The sequence below is a fragment of the Antennarius striatus genome, chromosome 13, assembly GCF_040054535.1.
Source record: "Antennarius striatus isolate MH-2024 chromosome 13, ASM4005453v1, whole genome shotgun sequence".
NCBI lineage: Eukaryota > Metazoa > Chordata > Actinopteri > Lophiiformes > Antennariidae > Antennarius > Antennarius striatus.
Genome location: NC_090788.1, coordinates 6,558,822 through 6,567,500, shown reverse-complemented (window position 1 = coordinate 6,567,500; position 8,679 = coordinate 6,558,822).

The following is an 8,679-nucleotide window of genomic DNA, read 5'->3' as shown; positions in this document are numbered from 1 at the left end:
AAAAACAGCACACACACACACACACACACACAAGACTTTTAAAAGTGATGACAAGTATTCTTCCTCTTAAAAACACAAACACTGGCATGAATGACTGAGCAGCAGCCTCTTGATGATCAAATTGGTGGATGAAATTTCCCAGTCCAAATCTGCAGAAGAGGCATGGTTCCAGCGATGCTCTGGCGCCAGACTATTCCACAACGTGATGTTGTTAAAAGATTTTGTTGTTTTTTTTGTTGTTGTTGTTGTTGTTTTTGTTTGAGCAGGAAAACGCTGGTCGTCTTGGAGGGGAGCGGTGGGTTTTTTTAAAAAAAAACAAATGAAATCTTCATTCCCTTTTTTTTTTTTTTTCCCCCCCCGTTGCTGCCGCTGATGATGTAGATCAGCGCAAAGTCACTGAGGGGAAAATGCACATTGAAAAAGCACTGGGTAATATCTGATGCAGACGTCAGAGCAGGCTATATCACTCCTCTGCTGAAAAAAAAAATTAGATGCCGAGAAATATGGATGGCCCGTAATACGCCAATGCATGCATCACAGTGCCGGTGTTTCATATCAGGGATGCAAACCGATCTGGAAAGTCCACTTGGCTCCGCCGCCCGACGTTTAAATGGCGTTTGGACACGTTAATGTGGTCCGCACGTCCTCTCCTGGAAACACTCAACAAATGACAGAGAATCAACAGTCCGAGGAGACATGATGAGAAGAGCCTGTCTATTCTCGCCTTCTATGCTTTTGCGATTAAAAAATAAATAAAATAATATATTGGAGGAGGAGGGGAGGGAGGGGAAAACACCTAAAGTGAATTCCTTAGCGACAAGCTGTTCATGCGCTGAATTTTCTATTCTCTCTGAAAGCCATTAGGATGCTGCAAGTGTTTGCCGGTGTGTTTTCACGCAATTCTCCCACTTTTTTTTTTTTTTTTTTTTTTTTTTAAAACTCACACGCAAACACGCGAGGAGACGCGCACGTCGCCCCACACAACCATCAGCCAACAGAGGCGCGCACATATCATGACAATACGCACACTCATTAAAAAAAAAACAAAAAAACAAAAAAAAAACTTATTTCATATGTTTCATCATCTCAGTACCAATTAATTTCGTTTTTTCACATTTGGACAACACAAAAACATCCTCAGTGGAAATTACAAACGCGCACATCACAATTCAAGAATCACACGAGCTTGTATTTTATACAGAGGAGGTTTTCTTCAGGGATCTCTGTGCTGTCCAGTTGCTAAGCAACCCAGCCAGCACTGATGCAGTTGTGGCGAAGGCTATGCGCAAAGGCTCATTTAAAGGAGTAGACTCAATGCTGGCACCACCGTGGTGTCAGTGGGACAAAAGTATTCAGCAACTGATGTAGCATGGAGCCATTGCTGCTAGAGAAAGGGAAACCACCGTTTACATTTATAACAGAAATGTGCCACGTCAGGGATATTGCAATTTGCTTCATCATCATTGTCCTCATCATTTTAGTTGCCATCATTGTCATGTTCACAAGCATTCAATAACAGGTCAGCCTATCAATTTTCTCTGCTGTCCTCCAAAAACCAGAACAATTCACACTGTGCTATCTGTGTGTCACAAACAGGAAACCGATCAGCGCCGAAAGGAAAGAAACACTATTTATTTTTTATGTTCTTTTGATTTTTACTGGTGTGGACAACCTTTTTTTGTGTGTCTTAAATCCTCCAAATGATGGCGATGACACTTTGAGGACATTTCAAGTAGAAAACCATTTCAATTAGTGTACTGTACTGTGTATCAAGGGCGCCACGACTGACCATGACCTGGCTGCCACCAGTGAGCGATTAACATGGCTTGATATATAATGTACACACTGGCCTCAACAGTTCATCCTTGTTCCATCACACTAAGTGAATAATTATACCTGTAAGGTTTTATAGCTTGAAAAAAAATGTTGTAAAATCTTTTAATTAAATTAAGCAATTAAACTAGGTAAAAGTTTAGTTATGACATTGGAAACAGTTGTTTGACCAGAAGTTGAATTTTATCTCAATGTCTATTTACTGAAAAAGAAGTTGTCGAGACATAAAATTAAAAATGTCATTAATTAGACATTCTTGATGATTTTCTGTTTGTATTTTCAATCAAAATTCTATAAAATTACAAGTATTGTCAATTAATCAATAATTCATCTATTGTTTTAAGTGCAATGCCAGAAATGACAAACTGCTAAGTAAATGAAAATTAAGAACATGTAAAAAATGAATCACTCAATAATTTATAACTATCAATATTTCTTTTAAGAGAAATCACAAAATGCTCTTGAGAACTTCAGAATAATCTTGCCGAATAAGAAAATATATATTTCTGTTAAGACGAAGTATATCACATTTGCACATCTATTAGGAACAACTCATAACAAAACAATTTAATAATGACATGTATGAGCAAAGAATCATGGGAGTTGTTGTCTCACTGCTAGACATTATTACTAAAGAAAATCCTACATGACTCTGAAATGAAAGGCTGTAAAAGAAATCATTTCATGTGGCCACAGTTTAGAGGCTCTATTTTTTCTATGCTACAGGTTTGTATTTTCTGTCATACTTCTTCTACTGGGAGTGGGGGGTGGCAGAGTGGGTAGCGCTATTGCCTCACAACAAGAAAGTTCCGGGTTCGATTCCTTTCTGTGTGGAGTTTGTGTGTTCTCCCCATGTCTGTGTGGATTCTCTCCGGGTTCTCTGTCTCCTGCCACCTCCAAGAACATGCAGCAGTTCAGGTGAAATGATCACTTCAGATTGTCCGTAGGTGTGACGCTGAGTTTACATAGATGTTTGTCTCTGATGTGGCCCCACGATGAGCTGGTATCTCATCCGGGGTATACCCCGCATCTCGCCCCTAGCCAGCTGGGATAGGCTCCGGCAGAACGTTGACCTGCAAGGTGGATAAGCAGCAGGAGATGACACAATTGCAATCGTCTGGTCTACAAGACAATGGATGAATAGATGGATGGATGGATGGTTATTGTAAGTGTAAGTGAAGATTAAAGTATGCTAATGAGAGTGAGATTAGAGAAGGATGGTACAATACACATAGAGTTTAAAATGGAGCTGGAACACAGTACATTGGATGGATCCCCTTTAGTCTCGGGGAGCTTTTGGTCCGTGCTTTCCTTCGGAGTCATTCTCACTCTGTGATTACTGCAATTAACTGTAATTGGCATCTATGACAAGGAGACCCAAGCCCCTGAGATGTGCGTGTTTCGTGCTCTTTTTTGCTCAATTCCTATGTTGCATAACATGTGTGAGTTACTGGGTCACCCTTGCTCCTCTGATATAAATAGTATCACATGGTTTATGCATTGGTGCCTTCCAGTCACCCCCCGTTTCTCTCTCTGCTCATATCTGTCAAACAACCCAATCGACTCCCAGTAACAGATGATACATCCATCATGATGCATTTAGTGAACTTTCAGTGTTTTATTCTTCATGCAACTTCACCATCTTTTTACATGTTTCACAAAAGCGGTGTGACTTAATGGGGGTACACTTAGCATTCCAGTGCAGTGGGATTTTGTGCAGCACCCTTTGATTACAGAATGCAAAGACTTTCATTTGCAGTCTGCAACTACGAGTTTGAGAAGCAGCTGCGTCTCGTGTGCAGTCGCTGAGAGAGGAGACCCCTTCTCTGTGTTGAATCGTTCAGCATCACTGCTGTGTCACCCTGGTTTGGAGAAGCAGACCAGGAGTCCACTCTGGTGAGACGGTGAACTTGATGACCTACATCGTTCATGCATTGTGTAAGTCGGACTTGACTTACTAGATGGAGGAGAAGGTGATGTGACTTCACCAGGACAATGAAAACCATTCTAGGTCCCAGCATGCTGCTGCCATGGCAACAAACTCAGTCAAGATTCCAAAGGGTAAGCAAAAACGATTTGACTAAGACACAGAGCATGGCTTAGGTGGCTTCCTGGCTCACGGCAAACAAAGAATGACTTGGACACATTTGATTCAGGTAAGAACTTATGGGGCAGGAGCTAAGGCTATAACCACCATGCTATTCTAATACAGAATTGCTGAACTGGTGAAAGGTTTGTTTTTATGGAGAATTACAGGATATTATTAGAGATTCATGCATATAACACACTGTGCAGTTAATAACCCATCAGTTTTAGTATGTCTTTGCTGCCTTAAATTAAGATGAGCTGCTACAGCACGAACATAAATGCTTTCCAACATATTTCCACTGATACATCATGTTACACTAAACACTAGCTGACTTATTTCAAACACAAATATCCCTTGCAACAGCAAAAAAATAACCTCAACCACATGTAATATTTTTATGAAAAACACCTAAAACAAATCTGCATCAATCAATGGTGGCAGCTTTTTCACTTTCTGTCTTTTAGTCTACTCGAATCATCTCAGTTTGAAATTCTAATTTTTATGCTTAGATAGAATGACTGAGCGATGTTGCTTCATGATCACATACAGACAAAGAACCCCCCCCACACACACACACAGGCTCACTTCACCCGCCCTCCCCTCCTGCATCTTACAGGGCAGTAAGCTTTGAGAAAATGAAGGTTCAACTTCAACGTACACCTCGTCATTCTTTGACAGCAGAGATGAGATTGGAGGCTTTAAGGGCACACGGCTCTAAATCACTACCTCAAAGCAGGCTACCAGACAACTGTTGCTATGTAACCTATGAAAGCCCAAACAAAGTGTATTGTGTCGCTTTTTTAGGATGAACTGCACTATAATGTTCCAAATAAAAATAGGAGCGCAGTTTACACTCAAATCATAGGCGGCTCACAGAATAGCAGCATGCCAGTGTTTTTCTTTTTGTGCTCTGCATCACATCAATAATAACCATCGCCGATCATTATCCTCTATCTGGTGCAGCATACAATATAAATTACAGCACGGCAAATGTGTGCAGTGCTTGACCTTAGCTTAGAATGAGTGACATATGACACAGGGTTTGCAACCCTCACCATAACTGACCAACATGACAAAAAAAAAAAAAGAAAGAAATTACTGATATTAAAGAAGATGAGGGGAAATATCATACGAATTTAAAAAGATCAATAATGATGACGTGGCACGCTTGCCAGCAGGGAGTAGTATTTATCAGAATAAGCAAAAAAATAGATGTCACACTGTCGTTATTAAGATTGTTCTCACATCTTTTTTTTTTTTTTGGTGCAGTTACATGTAATACAGAGCTCACACCCTACCAGCATCTCAACACACTACCTACCTGTCTGTCTCTCAAAGGGAGGAAACAAAAGGCTCACCACCCCTGCAGGTAGCACAGAATAACTGACCTGAAACACTCCTGTCCTCTACACCGGGGGGTAGTGCATTTCTTAAACAGTCACAATGTTCGCAGGCTCCAAAATTAGCATGGGCGAGGCGCAACACTCGATGCTAAATAGCTATTGATGGAGAACAAACAATAGGAATCTTTAATTCTGAGCCTTACCTCTCATTGCATTTCATTTATAGAACACTTCAGGTGTTACATATTTAACTAGACCCTCGCGGCCTTTTATTGATAGAAGCAAAATAATTAATTAAGTGTTTGTAAAGGTCTGGCACAAGGTTAATCTTCCCAATGGTTTATCAATATAAAAACAGCACATCTGTGACATGTATGTCAGCCAGCAAGGTCTGCCGTCAGTAACAGCATCACTCCTCTCTCCCTCATTAGAGGGAGTGTATGCAAGTTCTTTTGCATGTGTGAGTATCACGTTTCACATTCTCCTTCTACATCACTTACTGCTCAAATACAGTGTTAGCGTTTGTCCCATCGCAGTTGGTTTGAAGCTATAACACCCCCTCTGGCAAAAGGGTAACTAATGTAGTTCCCTTATTTGCATCGCATTGCAGCTTTGTGTAAAATTTAAATGTCAAAGCTTTATGCAACAGCCTACAGTTGTGTGCTTAATACAGAAAAACAATAAGCCTCAGCAGCGAAACAATCAGGGAGTCACCACCATCGACCAAAAATGTGTAGCGTTTCATAAATAGTAGCATTTTGTCAAAAATAGCTCTGTAGCATCCCTTCCTCTTTCCTGTCTGTAATCTACGTGGGATTTCTGCACGGAACTCCTACGAGAAAGGGTTAATGAATTCCTCACACAGCTAGATATTGCCATGGAAACAGCTGCGTGACTGCTTGCAGCTTGTAAACACAGAAGAGGGAAAAAACAAAAAAACAATGATGCCAAAGGTATTTTAAAATTCAGTCAGCAGAGGCATTCCAGTGCAAATAATTCCATTTAGGATTTTTTTTATGACAAGGGGGGGTGGGGTTAGTCACCTTGTACCCTCACACCAGGTCCTCCTGCCTCTCTTGCTTTCTCCATCTTTCTTTGCAATTCAAAGGAATGTGATTGGCGTTGGAGATGCAATAGCCACAGAGTTAATACATTCAAAAATATGAGGTCTGGATGTGGCAGATGGGAAATAATACAGGCCTCTGTCATTTCCTTCGCAATAACAAAGTAGACACACGGAGGGGCCACTAAAACACACACACACACACACACACACACACACACACACACACACGCACAAAATCATGCACACTCTAACACAATTCCAGCAGAGAATAATTAATTCACAAAATTGAAACAGACCGTAAGCGATGTGCCTCGTGGTTGAGTTGAAATAGAGGCAATAGGATGAGGGCTGTGATGCTTCTTAGATTCTCAAATAGAAAAACACACATGTACATGCAATAATTACCAGCCCCATAGAATTATGCAATCTTGTGTTTTCAAAGAAGCTAGCACAGTAGACCATGTGCCAGTATCCTGATCCACCTCAGTGCGAAAAGATGCTTTTAGTGCCATTAGCCGCCAACCCCCCAGCCCCCCAATAGTGAGTCAATCATCTCTTGCATTGCCCAGATGGACTTTCGTGCTTTAGACTGGAAATTCAACTTCATAGGTCAGCTGCTGAAGCAAAATAAGTGTGTTTGGATTCATAAATATTTTGAGATGCTTTGAAAAGCTTTTAAGTCTATTGCAGGTGTAGAAGCAGGAAAGTGTTCCAGAAGTGAGCCAGATAAACAGACAGAAGTAAGTACAAATAAACAAATAAATAAATTAATAAAAACAGAGACATTAAAAAAAACGGATAAACCTTTTTTTAAAATTGGCCTTTGTGTATTTTTGACTGAAAGATTTTTATTTTCGAGGTTTTTTTTCCTCCTCCAATCAGGAACAGCAGCAGGGAGCTCTCCCAGGAACTGAACCACATTCCATCAAGCATGTGTCCTGTCCATTAAGCCGGATGTTGAGTGTGCACTGCACTCCATTTTCTCAGATACATACACTATATTAAATAACAACAACAAAAATCTTTGTGCTGTGTTTTAAAAGCGGTATGGGCAAAAAGCTAAGTGCAGTTGTAAAAAAAAATTAATGTGGTTTTCAATATTTATTTTATTATATATATATTTGTTTACAGTTGAAGCTTTGCGCTGTCGAGGAAAATTTTCACAGTTAAAACGCAGAAAAATCAATGCAAATACACCAAGTGTTTATATTTAAACGAGAAAACTAAAGCTAAATTAAGAATGGTCCCAGGAATCAGCAAATGTCAGCTGTAATTCATGACTAATTATCACAGGTTAGGGCTCAGAGTTCAATAGTCAGTTTATAATTTGAGCTCAGACCAATGAGTCTGTTTTGAGCCACATTCATCCAGGTTAATTATAAAGTGACTGACTCCACTGGTCCCTTCGTCGCACAGCAGGATGAAATGTGGTCAAGTATAATTACACAGCTATAAGCAGATCATATGTGGATAATAATTTTTCGCTAATTTCTTTTGGGATTCAACCTTCCAATGGGAATTTTAATTGATGAGATGGCTCACAGCTGCCAAAAGTTACAAGATGAGGTGGCTATCATAGCTCATCACACATGCTCCGAGACGTAAGTCATAAAGCAAATTAGTGGAAGGCTCTGCAGCTTTGTCTTGCAGGCACGTGGAAGGATATTATCTTATTTGCTTAATGAGCCATGGATGGACGCCATCAATTTTTATAGCTACACACTACATGCTAGGCTTGCACAGTCACATGCAGACAAGGCATTTAAGATTAATTTATTTAGTTTCTTCAGTTTAACTCAAAAAGGTTGTAATTATTGACAAACATTTAATTAACCAAATTAAATTAAGAGCTTCACAAACAAAACTTCACATTTGCTGGCAGTTTTGCAGATGTAACGTGCAGGAATTAGTAAAACAAAAGCATGGTCTTGATTTTTTTTTTGTTTTTTCTTTGTCCTAGAAAAGATTTTTGATATTTAATCTTTTTTTGTTACAAATTTTTATTGATTTAATATTTTCAAACACAAATAGAATACATATGTCCATTTGTGTTTTAAGACATTCATATTTTATAGCGTTTTCAATGATAGTGTCTCATCTCAGTATCGTGTCCAACACGAGTTTTTCTGTTTTTGGTTTGTATACTCTTTGACTGCAGTCGTGACATTAGAGCACATGATAGCAGGACATTTGGGCATCAGCTGATAGGATCAATATCACTCTCTTGAATTTTCAGTATGAATCCACTGGCTTTAAGCTATTAGATTAGCTTAGCACACAGCCTGGGAGAAGCAATTCCTCCTACCAACACCTCTCAGCCTCACTAAATAATAGATGGGCATGTTTGA